At 34.8% G+C, this 20,858-nt stretch overlaps 1 long non-coding RNA gene across 1 annotated transcript; it reads left to right on the forward strand.

Annotated features, from left to right (window-relative positions):
* Window positions 1–1,701: 1,701 nt before the first annotated feature.
* Window positions 1,702–6,789, forward strand: LOC141415092 (uncharacterized). The gene is made up of 3 exons (XR_012440116.1): window positions 1,702–1,813; window positions 4,031–4,136; window positions 5,734–6,789. It is a non-coding gene; the product is annotated as an uncharacterized lncRNA (long non-coding RNA).
* The last annotated feature ends 14,069 nt before the right edge of the window (window positions 6,790–20,858 follow it).

The raw sequence follows: 20,858 nt of genomic DNA on the forward strand, positions 1-20,858 counted from the left end.
AGAAGCCAACGATTTATGCTCATCGTGGCAAGCACTCTGTAGAAGTGGCACTCTCCCCTCAAGGTGTGAATAATTTGCGTATTAATTCATGTGAAAATTGGAAGATCACTTGTTAGCTCCTAGTTCTGCCCTAGGAACAGGAAATAACTGAGGTGGAGACTTGAGCACACTCTTAGGAATTCACAGGTTACTTTGAGAGACAAAGATTGAAACAGAGAGTTTCACTTCTGTCAGATAAATATGTTAGAGGATAATATAAAATCGTCTCCAATTCCTATGTTTAGAAACATTTAATCATTTTCCTTTGCAAATGTTAACCTTATGTTACTTACTTTATCTTATTTTATAGTAAATCATTTTCTTTTTTTTGGTGGTACTGAGGTTTGAAGTCAGGGCCTCATGGTTGCTAGGCAGGCGCTCTACCACTTACCACTCCACCAGCCCTCATTTTCATAATCTCTTTATTCAATATGTTATAACATTCATAAAAATATAACATATCTTATTCATTCCTGGATTTCCACAACATCTCACATAATGCTCTGACCAGATGACAGTTTTTCAAAAGATTTTCAAAATAAACTTTTAATGTTTTACTAGTTTTTAAACACTTAAATTTAATTTTTTGTGAATATTTCTTTCCCAAATAGTCTTTACATTATGTAGGACATAAAATATTTTGGAAGCCTTTATATCTAGGACTATCTGATATAGCTTGTAAGTAAAGATTATTAAAGGACTACTTAATTTATCTTAATAAAAATTATGATTATAGAAGCATCATTAGAATTTCTTTAAAAAGAAAATGTAGAATAGCTTCTCAAATGCAGAATGCTTGTAGAGAGCTTATTACAAAATCTAGAGATACTTAAGTGTGTTTTTCATACTGAACATTTTAATATACCTGAAAACAGAAAAAAGTATAATCGAAATGAATATTAAAAAATAAGTTCTTTTTGAAGTTGGAAGTGAGTAGATATTATTAATGTGAACTTTGGTAATGGTAGACTACTTCAAAATTATTTTAAAGTACCTGCTTAATCACTGATTGTAAGGCACCATTAATATTACTACACATAGACCAACATAAGCTACAAAATGATGATTTCACTGAAGATAATTCTTTTGCATTCATTGTTGTTCAAGGGAAACAAAATCTTACTCCCTGTGTTGTTTTGGTTAAGGGCAGTAAGTTTATTTCCATGTGTGAAATATGCCTATACAAATTAGCTGGTTCCACGAGATGATATTAACTAACAGAAGTTTGGGGTGGAAAAAGAAAGAAGAGGGTCAAACAAGGGGCTTTAGTCTAATCAGAGTTTGTTCTCAAAGAAGTAAATGGTTTACTGTAAAGATCACATACCCATACCATTGTTTACTTGAATTATATCTTTAAGAGTGATGACAGGTATGAATGAATCAGAGCTTCTTAAGGATGTTTAGGATTTTGTAATATGAGCATGTGGTATTTTTATAGAATGGAGTAGGGAGTTTTGTTTTACTTCATTTATTCACTCAACACATGTGTATTTAATATACACTATGAGAAAATCATGATGTCATATGAGAACAGGTATGTAAGTAAGTTGCGTCATTCCTCCCTTCCTTCTTATTTATTCTCTTGCTCTTTTCTGCAAATGTACAATGTAGTATTTGTTCTAGAATTTTATGTGAGTATTGTGTTATTTTTCCATTTCCTATGTGAAAGAAGCTTGTGAAACAAGTGCTACAGTATGCTCAGCTGAGCCAGTCCAAACTGGAGTTCCCCCAGGCAGCTCACAGCTGTGTTCATTCAAAAGCCTTCAGCTAAATGGTATGCATACCCTTTCCTTTGAAGCACCCTACACCTAAGTCTTCTTCATATAGGGGGACCAAGTAGTGGCTCCTGTACCTTAATTTGGGGAAGCTATGAAGCATGATCTCAACTCCTGAGCTCTCTGTGGGATTGCCTGAGTATATGGGGTCTTGGATGCAACTATACTGAATGTCAGCTGATGCTTCTGCCAGTCCTGCTTCCCTTGTTCTTTCCAAGTTTTATCCCCCAGGCATTCTCTTATACTCTCCTGCACACATAGCTCCTTCTCAGTTTCTACATACGGAGATCTTCACCTAAAAGAGCTTGTTCTGGAAGGGACCAAGGAAGTCCACTCTAAAATGAGATTTGGGAACCATGTTTCCTGTTGGCCACCTGACAGGAAGTGCAGTTATTGGTGTGTTATGATGGTGTGGTTGTTAAGAATTTTATGGTAATGAACTGGGTATAAAGAAGTACGGTAAAAATTGCACTATTTTAAGTTATTGAGATACATACAAAGAAATTTATTATTGTAAAGACTATAAAATCAAACTATAAAATCAATACTCATGTGTTAGAGAAAGATAAGAGTTATTAATACAAAATTGTATTAGTAAGTCTGTCTGAGGGGACCAAAGAGGGGAGAGAGGTAAAGAAAATGAAACATGTATATATAAATAATGAAATATATATGTATATAAAGGAAATATTTATATAAAAATATAATATAATGCACAGTATTGTAAGTTGTTGAATATTAGAGGAACATAGTGATAGAGAATGAGTAAGTGGTGGGGGATAATTTGACTAAAGCATGATATATACATACCCGACATACTAAGGCAAAATTCCCTTGGATTATCAATATACACTTAAAAATATGAAGGGCAAGAGGGAAAAATAGGTACTTTCTGAACATGGATATCAGTGGACGGGGTGGGCACAGGGAAAGGAAGAATGAGGGTGTCTATGGGAGATGTATTTTGTATCCATATATGAAACTAGAAGAATGAAACCTGCTAAAATTGTTTAAGAAGGAAGGGAGGGAAGAAGAGGGAGAAGGATGGAGGAGGAAAATTTAAGATAGATTGCAAGCACATATGTAGATATCATAATGTACCCCCCTGTACAGCTATTATATGCTAATACAAATTTAAAAAAACAAAAAGAAAACAATAACAAAAATTAAATGAAGCTAAAATGCAAACTTTAGGGGTTTTCTCTGTAGCATATGAAGATACTCTCATTTCCTGCAGCCAGAGGATAGACAAAGTTATAAAGAGGCTTTAAGATTTAATTGCAAGGGTAGCAGAACTCCAGAGAAGACTGAATCCTAGGAATATTTCTGCAGCAAAGTTAGAGAGCTGATTGAGGAGTGCTACTCTGTAACTTGGATGAAGATATCCTGCTGTAGTTTGGATCTTAAATGTTCCTGCAAGACTCATGTGTTAAATGCTTTACCCCAGCCTGTGCCATTATTTGGAGGTGTTAGAACCTTTAGAAGGTAAGTTGGTAAGGCATAGTGGAGGAAGTTAGATCACTGGCAGTATGCCCTTAATGGGGATATTGAAACCCATCCCTTCTCTTCCTTATTCTCTGTCTTTGCTTCTGGGTCATTATAAGGTAAGCTGCTTTCTCTGACGTGTGTTCCCATTATGATGGGTTGAGAGACCATGGAAAAAATAATGGCCTCTCTTATACTAAGTAGAAATGTACACATCAGGCAGTAGAGGAAGGGATCAAATGCTGAGAGAACTGGACATTCTAGATAAACTATGAAAGCCTGGAAACTTGCAAGCAGACCATGCTCCAGGGGGAGCCTGATGGGCATTGCATTTATCAAAGTGTTAAAGAATGATACCAGCATCCCTGAGAAGCACAGTGGCAGTTCTCTTCTCTAGGTCAGGACTAAGGTTAGAAGATATTGTTAGAATACTGATCAGTCTAATAGCAGTGGGTATGGTGGAAGCCCCAAAAGAAGATAAGGCAGCATTAAATACTGGAAGCAATATGTGTACAACTATGTAATAAGTAGCAAAATTAGAGTGTCAGCCAGAAAGCCTACTTCACAGAGAGCTATGAAGATTTTTCATAGATAGTTTTCATAAGGCAAGAAGGTGAGCAGTCCATAAGGGTATTACTTAATTTATAAAATCAAATTTTGATTTTAAATATGTAACCAAAATAAGAAGACAATCGTCCTCATAAAAGTTTCTGTTCTTCCTCGTTTCTCAGATCTAGAAGCCAATGGCTGAAAAGGATGAGACTCTGAAGAAAGACTCAAACTACCACAGAAAGCATGTGTAATAATAATTCCTCTAGTTTTTGACACTCTGCTCAGGTAAGAATTTTTCTAGAGAAAAGGAAATATCTGGACACATAGTACACTATTGGACACAATATCTTAGTTGACCCTGATAACTGGATCCAGAGTCTAAGAAGATGATAGGTGTGAGCTGTGTCTGCCAAGGAAGAAACTGCAATTCATTCAGCTAATTTTCTTCCCATAAATAAGTTTCCTTAAGAAACATGACGTACTGGAGTCCTGATTGGGCCAAACATTCTATTAGAAGGGATTGAGCAGCATAAGGTGATAAACTGTTGGTTGAAGGTGGTACACTACCCAGCTTTCAGAAGCATTGGTTACTGAATGCACCAACTGTTAATCCTTATCAAGATTCACCCTTGGCTTAAAGAAACTGTTCTCCCTATAGGACATTTGCTTTCACTTCTTTCTTAAAACCAGAATGTAGATATGTCAATTTAGAACCCAACCAGATGCTGGATTTTCCCAAGCATGGTGCCACACTGCTGGTGCTGCTGTAAAATAAACCGGAAGGCCTGATGATGCCAGTGAAGCTCAGACAATCTGCAAAGCTCATCTGCTGAACTGCAGCTACAGCTCTTGATGCTGAACTGTGTGTCTTAGATGGTCTTTCCTGGTGCTAAAGGTGTAATTCAGACATATTCCCTTGAGGTTGGAATACCAAACCAACCAGATGCTGGTTACCCAAGAGCCTAACCAGCTCTTCTCATGACTCAGTCTACACACACACACACACACACACACTCTCATATGCACACATATGTTCCATGTTATGGTGGGATCAGATTACCTCTCTAGGGTCCGTTCTCTAAAATGGAAGAGACTGGGATTCTTGTCATGTTCTTGCTAGTTGGATGCTTCTGTCTTATGCCAATTCTTTCTTATAATGTCCAAAAAATGTGTATACCAAGAAATTTAGGTGAAGCTCTTAAAAAAGTATGAATAAAAATTTTAAAACTTTCTCCAAATCTCATATCTGTAATGAGATTCTCTCCAAAGAAAAAACTGTAACATAAGAAGACTTACCTCTCTGCCTTAAATCTAGAATATCATGGTTTTCGTGTTGGGTTTTTGGTAATAACATTGACAACAATGGCCAGCTTCCCAGGTGTTCTTTAACACACACATTAACTTTATTGGTGAGAAAGGAAAGACAAGTTTGATATAAGTATTTCAAAGCTGTTTAACCAATATTATGTTATGCTGTCAAATTGATCAACTTAAAATCCAGTTAAATAATTTGTTTCATTTAACTATTTCACTATTTAGCACATTTTCAGTATATTAACTAATGTTTTGTGCAATGTGGATTTTTTTTTTAAGTGGAATAGAGACAAAGTTAATGGTGATAAGTTTGGGGTAGAAATGAAGCGTTAGAACTATTGGCTCTAAAGACAAGTGAAGTCCAAATTTAAATTAACTAATTCCCTTTGAAATACACAGATTGGCTGTCTGCACTTGATAAATATATTTTCTAATTGCTAAAATCATATTTCAAACTGACTCTTTGAATACAGCCTCCCTAGAATATTTTAAATCTTTCAGTGCATTTTAAGTGCATTTGTTATAAAGTGTGAAATGATTATTTAATGAACTTTCTCTTCTGCTTCAGTTCCTACTACGATGTGCCCACCCACAAAACTACACTGAAGTGAAATTGGTGTCTTAAAATAGAATATTCCTAGAGACTATGATAAAGAATGATTTGAAAACTTGGAGTTGCTAGCAGGTGATGAGTGAGATTCCAAGTTGAAGTAAGAAGACTTCAATTACTGTCCTACTACGGGTCAATGGGTGCAGCCTATTTGATGTGGGAAAGCTGCTACAGCCTGAGGAGCACTGTGTTTTACATATGCAGGGTTACAAGGTTCGTGATTTCTACGATGGACAGAGGTCACGCTTTTTCAGTGCAAATACAAAATGAAAGTTCTTCATAAATGCACACAGATAGATGTTTGAGGCATTTCCAAAACAAAGACCCATGAAAGAGAGACAGAAAAAAATACCACCATGAAAAAAGAAATGCCATGTTCAAGGAATCAAGTAGTGACAGAGAGGACTAGAAGAATAGAAATAACACAAAATCTATTGATTATTTTCTGTGCCTCTATCTTTTAACTTTTTTCAAGGTTGAATATTTTCAGGAATCAAAAGAAATACACAGGGGTAATTATCAGGGTAGACAACGATGCTCAGCCTAAATGTGAGACTAAGGTGTTTTAATAGAATGTAGATGAAAAGTAGCAAGAAGTATATTCTATGCAATGCTCTACAAGGTATATTATTATTGATATTGCTAATAATTTCCTTGAAATATTCCCTTTCTTTTTTATCCCACACAGGAGAATTAATCATCTTAGAGTTAGGATGGGGAAGGATTAATCCTCTCGATCCTGCTTTCTGCATTCCTTTTTCTTTGAGCAAAACAAATCCAAAAGTTTGAGTTTTATAGGAACTCTTATATAGAGTTTCAAATTCTAGGCTTGTTTTAGTTCAGAATAATTAATGATTTTTCAGTGTAACTATTTTTAGCTTAACTAAATATATATAATGTTTATATATACATATATAAAACATTAAGAATATTAACCTGAAAATACAAATTCAGACTGGAATGCTACTCACTAATAAAAATAAAACCGTGTTCCTGGACTTATAGTGCATCCTTGAAGACCCTTTTAACTGGTGTTTGTTGAATCAGATACAGAATAAAAAGAAAATTGCTTATTGAAATAAAACTGCAATTTGTCTTTTATTACAATATGAAGTAAAAAATTACTGTGGTTCACAATTCATTTAATTTCAACAAATAAACATACACATTCATTTTCTATCAAGTTGTGCACCAGTTGCTCAGGATAAAAATGTGTTAATGGCACCATTTTTAGTCCTCCACTTGTTGACAGTACAGCTGTGAAGGCAGAGACTTGTAAAACAGTTCAATAAGCAGTACCTCATCCACCTTGCTTGGTAATGTGAACTAACCTCGCTTCACAGATAGAGCCTAAGAAATCTATAAATTTTTCAAGCCATAGCTCTTGAAAGTCATGAATATGTAGTCTGGGAAGGCAAGGATGCTGTCATTTACTGACTTGAATATGAGGCAGAAATAGATAAGAAGGTACAAGAGAAGAACAGCTAGCTAACTTGCACTAGATTTTGTAATATGGTTTCATTACTTGAATGGGAGTAGATTTGAAGGTGATTACAAATACATAGTTAAGCTATACTCACCACCAACAAAACTGTAAACATTTTTTGAATCATCTGATACTTTGTACTATACATGCCTCAGCCCCTCTCCATTAAAATAAAGAGTGCACATTGAACACTGGTGGACTTGCTTTCCATTTCCCTTCTGTCAGTGTGATTAAAAGGTGAGTACATGTTATTTAGCCTTAGGCAACATCTTGCACAGGATTTCTGGCATTCAGTGGGGGAATTATTTTGCAGTTAATGAACTACTGAAAACATTTCTAGCCAAGCAAAATATTTTATCAAATTCATTTTCCACTTTTAAAATATATGCTCATTATTTTTGGCACATAGGAGAAATGCCAATTTTTTAGAAGTCATTTAAACTTAAAAATGGTTTCTAATGGAGCACTGTTGAGGAGTGCATGTGAGGGTTTAAAGCAGTCCTGTCCTGAGCAGGACACACACTTCCCACTGCTAATCCTCCCAAGAGTATGTCAATGAGCAGATGGCTTTGAGCTCTGCTTTCAAAGTATGATGATCCACTTTTAAGAAACTGAACAGTATTAATATTCATAGGAGAGACAGTAATTAAAAAGAGAGTAATGTTATTTTCATCTTTCCAAATATAAACACTTTTTTTCTACTTGTCAAAGTATTTTATGCTAATTGCAAAATTCCAAACAATATGGACACATTTCAAGGAAAGAACAAACCCATGCTCAGGAATCCTGCTATGAGAGGTTGGACATCATTCACTCTGCTCCAGTTACTGCTCTGAGAATATTCCAAGCATTCCCTAATCCCAGACTTTTTGCATGTGACTTTCCCTTTGCTTGGAATTCTGTTTCTTGGATATTTGGAACATTCATAGTTTTATTTGAGTTGTTTGCTTTATATACTGGGCATTTAAAAAATGTAAAGTGAATTTAATCAGACACATTTCTAGGTACATATGTTTTGTTTACTCCACAAGTTGAATAATACAAAACACGCTCTTCAGATCTATGGAATTAACAAATTTTTATGCCTGTGACTGGATATCTCTTTCTGTTTATCTATATCGAGCTATATATAATTATTTTAATCAATCCGTATTGTTGGATACATCAATTATGTTCATGATTTCACAATTGTGGTTTTTGAAAGGATGGGTTTGAATAGCTATCTGATTGTTTTCTAAGTAAATTTCTATGCATGAGATTGTTAGATCAAAGGATAGATGCATTTTGAAGGTATTTTAATCATTTTTACAAATTTCAGTCCAGAAATTCTGCACTGACTTACACATCAGAAAGGCCTTGAGACTACATTGTTTTGCCCTGTCCTGCTCCTATGGTCAAAGCTTTGTTTTCCCTGAGCGGTAAAACGGCCAGACTATGAGTCCAGCAGGATGTGTTTACACATTGCACAAAGTAAAATTCCTGTCTTGTTCTGTCTTTGTATTCTTAGCTATATAATTTTCACAAGTGATCTAAGTTCCGTTTTCACTATTTTGTAGTTTTATACTTTGTATACATACAAACAATTCTTTATTGACACGTTATACATTTTTGTCCCATAAGTTTCTTTGTGTTTTTGTCATGATTTATGGCATTTGTGTTCTGTATGGTTTCCCTCCCTCCCTCTCTCTCTCTCCTACTTCTTTCCTTTTCCTCCCTTCTTTTCTTCATTTGTCTTTTTGATTTTTGCTTGGGGGGAGCTTTTGTTATAGTTTTTAGGTTTTTATGTAGTCAAATTTATTAAACATCATTATTTCCACCTAATAGATGAATATTGAAGCCAGTCATGATGGCACACATGTGTAATCCCAGCACTTGGGAGGCTGAGGCAGGACGATTATAAGTCCGAGGACAGCCTGGGCTACATAGAAAGATGCTGTCTCAAAAAAGGGAGGAGTGTTAATAACTTTCGACCAATCTGTACTTAAAAAAAATTTTTTTTGGTGAAACTGGGGTTTGAACTCTGGGCCTCAGGCTTGCTAGGCAGGCACTCTACCACTTGAGCTACTCTACCTGTCCTGTGGTTTTATTTTTAATGAAATAAAAAATTAACCATTTTAAAGCAAAATGATTGCCAAACCAATCTATTTATTCCCTATTGATTATAAGAGTCATTTCATTACACATTTAATATGAATATATATGCAGAAGTTCTTCTGGATTCTAACTTCCTCCCTGGTGATGAGGCTATATGTGTCTGAGCTCATTTTGCACTATTTTATTTGCAAAAAACTTTGATTACTTTATCAAATCTCTTAAACATTCTCTTGCCTTTTGACCTTCAAAAATGTTTCCTTACTCTTAACTTTCTTCACACCTCTGTTTTTAGTTTATTCATCTCTTGTTTTGTTTTCTTCCCTGAAAATTTGGGAGAGCCCTGATAAACCAATTCTTCCTTTTCCAATAAGTATACTTTATAGTTCCTTTATTAAACCATCATTTGTTTTATTTTCATATCACTTTCTATTTATAATTACACACACCAATTTGAGTTTTAACCCTTTCAACAGACCCAAATATATTTTATTCTGAGAAGCCATATTTGCATTTAGCTTAAACCTTAACTAGAAATGGATGCTGTCCTATTTGCCCTGCCACCCAGGCAAAGGCAATGCTAACAATTCTTAGTCTTTCTACGTTTAATTTATTCACAAATTTGGGTTAGTTCATCTACCAAAAATTTACCTAAGGCACATGAGTCATAAAACCTCTGAACTAATTTGATAGTCTTAATTCTGTGTGAGTGTTCACCTATCTGTAGTCAATTTGAATAGAATTCCTTGGGAATTCTATGGAAAGGTAACTACCCCACCATTTGTGGGGAAAATGTTGCAACATCATGGGTTTGTACTGGAGGCTGGGTGTCTCCTGGCCGATCACAAAGTGAACTGAACAGCTTGAGGAGTGTGTAGCATGGATGTGGCAAACAAATAGAAGATTATTTTTTTGCACCAATCACAGCACAGCTTCTAGTTCAACCAATTGAACTGACCTCACATTGTACCCATCACAGCTTTCTGCTGAGCTAGTGAGGAAAGTGCTTCTCTGTCCTAGTGCTTCTCTGTCCTGAATGAGAATGGATGCAGAGTGAGAGCTGGGTCACCTGGAGTTCACTGAGTCTTGTCTTCCAAGGCCAGCATTGTCTGGAGCAGTTGTGACTGAAGCAAGGCCCTCTGGAGCAGGTATTGTGGCTTCAGTTGTTGATCGTCCTCGCACCTGGAGTAAAGTGTTTCTTAGGTGGTACTAGAGGATTTAAAACAACTGGGCTTTCTTGAGGCACTCTAGTTTTTGCCAAAGGACTGTTTGGCTAGTTGTTCCCCACTTCAGGCAACCAGGCATGGAGGGTTCTGACGATTGCCATCTGAAAAGCAGAGTGACTTATTCCCAAAAGTTCAAGTTTATTCAAAGGAAAATAAAAAACAAGGAGTATGTACATAAAAATGAACATTATTAGCATGCTTAATATAGTTTTGTTCTCACAATTCTTAACTGCCAAAGGCTCTAACCTGTCTTAGTTTGCAAAAGCATTTTGTTATTACACTTTTTTGGTGCTTGCAGTTTTATCCTTGGTAATATAGCCTTTATCAATAAATATATTTTAGTACATTCAAGATTTATAACTGAAGAACCAGTTTTTTATGAGAAAATCACATTTTTTTTGGTGGTACTGGGGTTTGAACTCAGGGCCTCATGCTTGTTAAGAAAGGCACTCTCCTATTTGTTGGGTGTTTTCAAGATTGGGTCTCATGAACTATTTGCTCAGAGTGACTTTGAATTGTAATCTGCGTGATTTCTGCCTACTGAGTAGCCAGGATTACATCATGAGCTATTGGTGACCAACAGAAAATCACATTTTAAACAAAATAGAGTGTAAGTTTCCATCTCTGTTTTCCTCCCTCCAGTTACCTTTTCTAAAATTAATTTTCCTTTAACAATTTCTTGTATATTTTCTGTATTTCCTATATGCATACCCTCTCTATCCATTGCCCTGCAACTTTCTTCTCAGTTAACAATACATTTAATGAACTCCTTCCATATCAGTACATTTCAATCCAACTTATTCTTTTAATTGCTTATTATGTTTCCATAATATGAAAATCTTTAAATTTGTTGTATTATTCTCAAGTAATAAATTTGTAAACTGATCTAGTTTGGGTGCATGGTGCATCAATATTTTTCTTTCATCTTTTCATATTTGTACCAATTTCTTTTATTGTTTGTTTTTCTACCACTTCCTCCTTCTCTTTTTTACCAACAGAATGTTGGATGTCAATGTGCATAGTTAGTTGTCAAAGTTTTTTGTTTATTTTATTTTATTCTTTTTATTGTACTCTTCAGAAATGGTTACCCTCATTTTCACAGAATTACTTCCTACCTCCAGTCTCATACTCATTTTGAGACAAGAAAAAGAAAAAAAAAGATCTAAAGAAAGAAATTTCTCTCAAATTTGTAGGACTTAATGTCTACATATATCTATTAGAAATACTTGTGACAACACATAGCATGACACTAAATCAAATTCATATTAGTAAGAAAGAAAATATTGCTACTATTTCTTCCTGACATTGCATTCAATAACATCATGTTGGTAGATTGAAATTGGCTATGGTAAGACTATTTATACCTCAGAATCCTCAAAATCTCCAAAGCAAGTTACTTTTACTTTCAAAGAGCCAGGTGTAAAATATTTACCAGAATACAATTGACCAGAGCTGCACAGGAGGCTGGGCAATAAAAGAAGATATTGGCATCCAACATTCTATTGTACAATTGAATTTAATTGTTTCCCTTACAAATAACCCATCCAAAGCTCATACATAACAGGCAGTCCTCAATGTGCAGTTTAGAGTGACTATAAATATGATCATTTAAGTTAAAACTATGCAGTATGACCATAATAATCAATAGAAAAATTGACCAATGGTTTGATTGTTGTACTGTGAAGCAGATTTATTACAGATAGGCAGAAAATGACAACAGACTACAGTCCATTATGATAGATTGTTATAAACTAAAGTCACTGTGTTGTACAATGGATCTTTTAAACTTATTCTTCTAATTTAAGTTTTAAAATAAAATTATTTACTTACCATTTTATGTTATTTTAGTATTTTATGATGCTGGTTTTCAAACCCAGGGTCTTAGCATGCTCTACAAATGATCTAACATTTAGGGATATCCCCAACCATAACAGAAATTTTGTATCCTCTGACCAAAATCTCATTCCTTCCACCTTCTCTCCCCCAGCCACTGGTAACCATCATTCTACTCTGCACCTATGAATTCAATGTTTTTAGATTTCACATATAAATGAGACCATGTAATATTTGTTTTTGGAGCCAGGTTTATTTCACTTAATATATGTCCTTCAGGTTCATCCATGATTTTGCAAATGACAGAATTTCCTTCTTTTTAAAGGCTGAATAGCATTTCCCGATGTATATGTGCCATATTTTCTTCACTAATCTATTAATAGACACTAAAGTTGATTCCATATCTTGGTTATTGTGTAGAATGCTGCAATGAACATGGCAGCACAGATATATCCATTAGTGAAAATGGTGGACCACATGATAATTCCATTTTTAGCTTTTTGAGAAACTTCTATAACCGTTTTCCACAATGGCTGTATGAATTCACGTTCCCACCAACAGTGTCCAAATATTTTATTTTCTTTACATTCTCATAAACACTTGTGATCTTTTAAAATTTTTGATGGTGGCCTTTCTAACAGGTGTGAGGTTTAACATCATGGTGGTTTTGATTTGCATTTCCTTGATGATCAATTACGCTAATAACTTTTTTGCTATACCTGTTAGAATGCTACATTCTTGTCTAAGTTTGAATAAGCTTCCAGTATTTTATCATTTGCACTTTCAATGTTTTGAACTATTTCTGAAAAATCATTTAGTTTAATATTTTTTGCTGGAACATCATTACCCAATGTATCACAATACTTTATGCATTTATGTAAATAAATTTGATCTATTCTCATTTATAAATGAAAAAGTAAGTTTAGTGAGTTGAAAACTTGTGTGATTCTTGTTCCCAGCCATAATCATTATTTTCGTGTTGTAGCTATGAAGTGTCCATTCCCAAATGCTCATGTGTTGAAGGCTTGGTCCCCAGATGGAAAGTGATTGGCCCACGAGGGCTCTGATCTCATCAGTGGACTGGTCCATGGGTGGGTCATAATTCATGGACTGTTGGAAATAGTGGAAAACTGGCTGGTGGGGCCTGATTGGAGGAAGCTGGTCACTGGGGTGTGACTTTGATGAATATATCTTGGCCTACTTCATTCTTTCTTTGTCTCTCTATCTGGTTTTTTGGCTGCCATGAGCTCAGAAGTTTCTTCTGCCACACAACCCTACTGCCGTGATGTCTGTACTGTCTCACCACAGGTCCAGATTGGAGGGAGCTGACTATGAAACCTCTGAAACCATCAATCAAAATAAATCTTTCTTCCTTTTAAGTTGTTTATGTCAGGTGTTTTGTAGCAATAACAAAACACTGACTAACATACCTACTAAGAATAATGATTTGATTATAAATATATTGGTAAACCATTTGATTAAATTTCATCTTTAATTTCTTGAAGAGAAAAATCTGCTTTGTAGTAGTAGTCTTCACACATATTTGCTCAGTTTTCTTCATAGAAATTTTGTGTTTTCAGAAAAATTCATTTTGACTACTTCTATCATCCCTTCCAGATTTTTTCCAGACTGTTTTAGAAGACAGGGCTGACTATGTCACTAATTATGCATTTTGATCTTTCAAACCATCATCAGCCTTGATCTCTTTCATTTTTAAAAAATCTAATCTGGTAACATGAGACAAAATCATATATACAAAGAAGAATACATATTGGCAGAGTTAGAGAATAGAGAAAGTAGGTAGGCTATTATCCAGTTCTGAAGCAAATACTGAATGTCTACCATTTATCAGGCTTTCTTCTAGGGTCTGATTCATAAGATCCATATGGTACCAAATGTCCTGGATTTTATATCCTAGAATAGGAATAAAAGAATGGCTCTAGAACTTTCCAGAGTCAAATGGCTCTCTTTCTCAGTAAAGCCACACATGAAAATTCAATTCTTCCTAAAAGAGTAACCAATCAGTAGGCACCCACATTAATGGCATAAAACAGATTTACGGGGGGGAATCTGATACCAAACAGGAGTGCTCACTCAAATATCCTCATAGACATGAAAAACACCATGAGATTTCTTCCCAACCTCGACGTTCATTTTGCCTTTAGAGTAGGCTTGAGAGACCAGCACAGTTAGTGTCATTCCTTCCACTTTAACCTTCTCAATCTGTAAAATGATATCAGCTGGAATTCTCTCTGACGATTCTCTACTGTCTCAGAGAAAAATCTCCAATTTATATGAAATTGGATCAAATATTTAAAATGCTTTCTACTGATGTGTGAATTCAACATATTTTAACACATGTTATGTAGCATAACTATTTTAATAGAATAGAGAGAAATTTATATCTTATGATGTATGTGTGCATGATACATACTCTTAAAAATTTCCTTTCTTGTCTTCCATTTTAGGTTTCAATTCCTTATTAAAAATTTTGGTGTATTCTTAAATATTAAACATCAATTTCCCTGAGAGAAAAGATATAAATCACATAGTTTAATTCTGGAGCAATCTAAGTCATAAAAGTGCATGGGAACATCCCTTGATTGGACATGATACTTTCTGAACACAGCCTAATATTGAACTGACCTTTCAAGCAAATGAATTTCACTGTTGGCACATATTGGACTTGCGGTCAGCTAAATCTTTTAAGGATTTCTTCACATAAGTTGCTGTCAAATAAGATCTCTGTAATGATCTCCCTGGCTCCTGTCCCCATTACATACCAATCTTTAGGGAATTAAAACCCCATAGTAAACTTTAGAAACCTAATATATGGGGCTTGGTGATTTAGCATTTGTTAACTGACTTTGTTACCTCATTTTATGGCTGGCTTTTTACTTTGCTGTTTGTATTGAAGTTCTTCAAGATATCACTATTCATAACTAACATCAAATCCTGAGACTGCTATCTATTCCTTGCTTTGAGTCTTGCTTTTAAATCTCAATCTTCATTTCATCAACAATGTCCAGTCTCATCTCATCCTTCCCACTGTGTCCACAGCTATCTAAACTTTCCAACATGGACATCTTTCTGGTCATTTTTGTGTGAATCTCAAGCTTACAATGTCAGCACATCCTACTCTAATTTAATCTCCTTTCTCTGACCTCCTTTAAGTATGTATTTTTAATTTGGGCCCTATTTTTAACCCTCCATTTTTTAAAAGTCAGGCTTACCGAAATATAATTCATGCAACAGACAGTTGTAAGATCAGTGATCTGCCACCTAGTGTTTCTCTCTGCGTAATTTCCACTCCTCCTGTGTGGGTTGGATGTGGTGACTCATTTCTAATGAACAAAATAAGGTAAAAGTGGTGGGATGTCACCTATAAGGTTAGGTTAAAAAAATAGTCATTTCTGTCTTGGAGGCTTTTTTTCTCTCTCACTTTCCTTTATTCACTTTATGGGAAGTCACCTTTCAATGTTGTGAGTTATCCTAAGGAGTTACCCACATAGCAAAGAACTGAGAGGGCCCCTGAACAACAAGTAGTGGTAAATTGAGTTTGCCTTCAGCCTCTTGAGTAAGCATGGAGGTGGATCTTCCCCACCAAACCACAAGATTACAGTAGACCCCACCCACAATTTACTGTAGCTTGTGAGAGATATTGAATCCTAGGCGCTTAGTCAAATTGACCATATTCTGTGACTATCACAATAATTAAGATATAGGGTCTGTCAGTCCCAATTTTTTTTTTTTTTAGTAGGACTGAGGTTTGAACTCTGGGCTTCATGCTTGCAAAGCAGGTATTCTACTCTTTTATTTTGAAGATGGGGACTCACAAACTATTTGCCTGGGCTGCCCTTGAACCATGCCTGAGCCTCCTGATCTCAGACTCCCCAAGTAGCTGTATTACATGCTGAGCCACCATTGCCCAGATGGTAATGGGGTTTTGAACTCAGGGCCTCATGCTTGCCAGGCAACTTGCTCTACAAATTGAACCACACCCTCAGCCTTTTTTATTTTAGTTATATTTCAGATAGGACCTATGTTTTTGCCTGGGTTTGGCCTTGGACTACAATCCTCCTTCCTATACTTCCTGAATAGCTGAAATTAAAGACGCATACCATGATGCCAAGATTGTTTGTTAAGGTAGGCTCTTGCTAAGTTTTTGTTCAGGCTGGCCTCAAACTGCAATCCTCCTGATCTGTGACCCCTGATTAGCTGGAATTATGGATGTGTGGTACAACACCAGGCCCAAATGTCCTTTCTTGATACTTTAAAATTAATCTCTCCCACTGACCCTTTTCTCTAGTAAAACAATTGATCTGTTTCCGGTCCCATTGATTTTGCTTTTTCTAGATTGTCGTATAAATGGAATCACTGAATATGTAGCCATTGAGACTGGCTTCTCTGACTTTTATAATACATGTGAGATTCAGCCAAGGTACTGTATGTGGTGGTAGGTAATTTCTTTCTTTTCTTGAACAGTATTCCATTTTATGCATGTGACACAGTCATTTGTCTATTACAAATTAGCATTTGCAGTATTTCCAGTTTGGAGAGAATAAGTTAAGCCACTGTGAAGATTGTGAACATTCTTTTGGAATGGACATATACCCTTTTTCCTCTTTTTTAAGTAGTAGTGGATTGGGGTTATCTGGTATTATAGTAATTGTAGTTTAAATTTTTTTTTCATGTGGTTGGTGGCCCTGCCCTCCACGATGAGGAGCAAGTCCCATTACCAGGATGTGGAAACAGATCGCAAGCTCATGGATGGTGAGAATGCTGTAGTTTAAATTTTACTAGAAGCTACTAAACTGTTTTGAAAGTTGGCTGCAATGTCTAATTCCGCCAGCAATATGTGAGAGTTCAGCAGCTCTGCATCCTGGCCAGGACTTGGTATTCTCAGATTCACTTTTTACTTTAACCATTTTAGCAAATGTGTGGTAGCACTGCATTGTGGGTTTCATTTGCATTCTCCTGGTGACTGATATTAACCATCTGTTCACATGCTTATATTCAAACCTCTATCTTCTTTGTTTAAGGGTTTTATGAATCTTTTGCTAAAATTCTAAGTGCTGAACAGGAGAGGTGAGAGTGAATTCTTAGTTTTAGGGAGAAAAATTCTATCTTTCATTGCTAAGTAAGATGTTAATTGTAGGTTTTTAAATTCACAGATACCATTAATCAGCAAGGAAAAGTAAGTTCCCTTTAAGTTTTTGATGCCTATTATAAAATAGACTTATGAACGCTGACTTCCATCAAGTGTTTTTCCTGTATTTACTAAAATGATCATATGATTTTCTTCTTTATTTGGTTAATTTAGATAATTAAATGATGAATCAAATTTGGATTCCTGGGACAAAACCTGCTAGGTCATGGTGGACTTGATGGATTCAATTTGCTAGTTTATTGGGGAACTTCGCATCTATGTATATGAGGAATAATGAGCTATAGTTTTCTTTCCTGTGATATCTTTGTCCAGTTTTGTATGAGTGTGACCTAGTGAATTGGAATTGTTCTTTCTTCTATTTTCTATTTACTTGTTCTTTGGAATGTAGAAATGGGCAAAGATTTGTCAAGGCTTTTTCTAATATTTGGCTTTTAGTCAAATGAGTCTTCTAGAAGTCTTTTCCACAAATATTTGATTCCTTTTTCTTTATTACTTTTCTAGTTGATAAGAATGTGGAGTTTCTCTCATTTTCCTTGAAGAATCAGCAGTGTATTATCCTAATGCTCTCAGATTTTTATCCATCATTTGTGATAAACACAAATATGCACACATATACACGTCTTTTATTTTGACAGCTTGTCACTTAGAATTTTTATTTTATACTCATTGAAAGTATTCTTCTGGACCCATTTAGACACAGTTTTAAAAAATCATACATCATTCCTATCCAAAAGAGAAAAATGTAAGCAAAGTAAGTCAAGTTATACCTAAAACATCTTTATATTTAGTTTAATTTTTAGATCCACTCTTCAATTAATAGTTGTCAATATCATTGTATTTCCACACAATTTCTTACTAATAAAATGCAAAACAGCTTCATCTGCTTGTGGGTATTTTTCTTTCATAGGATCCATAAAGCAAGAAATATGACACACACTTATTATATATTACTGCTTCCCTTTCTATAACAGGTATTTTCTTGAGGAATCTCATTTTTCTAGCTAGGTGAGTCATCAGTTCCATAGCACCAAACTATGTTGTTATGTATTAAACTATATCTGCATACTGTGTTAAAATGTTAAGCTCTCCCCTCCCCAATTTTTAACCATTTATTGTTCAGTGACACAAACACAGTTTAGGTCATAACTAGAGTTAATTTGCAGATTCAGAACTGCAAACTCACTCTGCACCAGGCCTCATGCTAAGCCATGGAGCAGGGCATAAGAGACATGGTTTGTACTCTTATGGGACACCAGACAAATGGGAAAAATGCCATTCATAGAAAAGAAGGTAATTTCAATTTTGCTTTTGGATTGTCCTTTTTTAATCTTAATAACAGTAGAAACTGTCCCTGTTGTGATTTTTTTGTCACACCAATTTTCTTTAGTATTTATTTTGTTTACAGGTGAAAATGGGCAATATTCTTCCTTTATCTCAAATTTTTAATGGGACATTATTTAATTATTATAGTAATTAATTAAAATTATTTAATTATATTAAATGTATTTTATATTACATATAGAAAGATGCATGCTACTGTATAGAAAATATTTATGCTTTGACTTAGGAGTATAAAACTTTGTATGTTTTTGAAGGAAAAAATGCCAAAAGACCTTTTCAATTACTATCAATTGGTTTTTTAATTGCAATTATTTTATTTTTATTATCATATTGTTTACTGCAGGTACATTGTAATATTTTAAAATAGTGCTTACAATATAACTCAGTTAAATTCACCCCCTCCATAATTCTTTTATCCTCTCTTCTCCCATTCTTAGAATAGTTTCAACAGGTCTCATCTTCCTATTTTCGTACATTTTCACTGTATTCACCCTCCTATACCCTTGAACCTCCCACTCTATATCCATCTCTATACAGGACCTGTTTTACCTTCTTGTCCTCCTTTAGTGAAGTTAGCCAGATTCAGAAAGCCAAAGGTCACATGTTTTCTCTCATATGTGGAATATAGACCCAATACAAATGCAAGCAATATTACATATACATAGAAATATATACAGAGAATGTATCCAGCAGTGGGACTGGTAGAGGAGACCAAGGAAAGAGGAAAATAAGGAAATAAAGATAGTGAATAATAACACCTCACACCTGTGTAGGAGGAAGAAACAAGGAAACATGCTGAAAACTGTTAAATGACACAGGATAGGGGAGAAAGGGTAGGGCAGCACAGTGGAATGGGGTTACATTGGCTTAAGTACAATGAATGTGCAGATATAATACCAAGGCAAAAATTTCACTAGCCAATTAACAGACACCTAAACAACAAAGGACAAAAATGAAAAATACCATGCTAAGGGAAGGACACTAATGAGAGAGGCAGGAGACAAAAAGGAAGTAAAGTATGTGAATATGGGTGATTTACTTTCTATACAAGAATGAATATGAATTTTAAACCTGTTGAAATTACCATAAGAAGAGGACTAAGGTAGAAAGGAGCAAAATGGAGGGGGATGAACCAATTCAGGGTACAATACATACATATATGGAAATGTCATAATGAAACTTGTGTAAAGATATTGTTAAAAAATGTCTTTTTTTCTTTATCTCAAATTTGAATTGAAAAAAATTTTGATTGGTCCTGGAAAATTTCAGAAAATGCACTTCAGCTAGTTTGTTTTGTTGTTAAATGTCACATAGAATGTTAAATCCATTTCTTTGGTAACATCTACATTGTTGAATATTGTTAAGGTCTCAGTCATATTTCCATCCGATATTCCAGGAATATTATGTATCTTTTGCTGATTTCAGCAACTCTTAATGGCAACATTTTACTTATCTCTCAGTTTGTGGCTTCAGTCATTAGTTCTTTTTCTTCCACTTATTGGATGCCAGTTCTTCTCTCTTTAATATCAAATGGGACCTGTTTTAACTTTACATGGTGCACACTTCCATTTGATATTTTATTATAGTCAAATTCATAATCCCTGCTTCCTTAAAAGTGCATTTTATCCTCTTCCAAACTCATTGAAATTATATTTTCTAATCCTTAGTGGGTTTGTTATTATAAAAGTAATGCATATAATTCAAAATATATGGCAAAAATGTTCAGGTAAAAGTAGTCTCTTCTCAGAGTTATTCAGAAGACTAAAAAAATTTAAGAATGTTAAGAAAGAAGACTCTCTATATATGTATTTATATGTATATATGTTTATGATACAACTATACTGTACTAATTTGTATACTCACCTAAAGCATACATTTTTTATTTCCTTACAAAAATTTCTAGTACTGTATATTGGCATTTTAAATAAAATGTTCA

This window comes from Castor canadensis, chromosome 12, assembly GCF_047511655.1.
Source record: "Castor canadensis chromosome 12, mCasCan1.hap1v2, whole genome shotgun sequence".
NCBI lineage: Eukaryota > Metazoa > Chordata > Mammalia > Rodentia > Castoridae > Castor > Castor canadensis.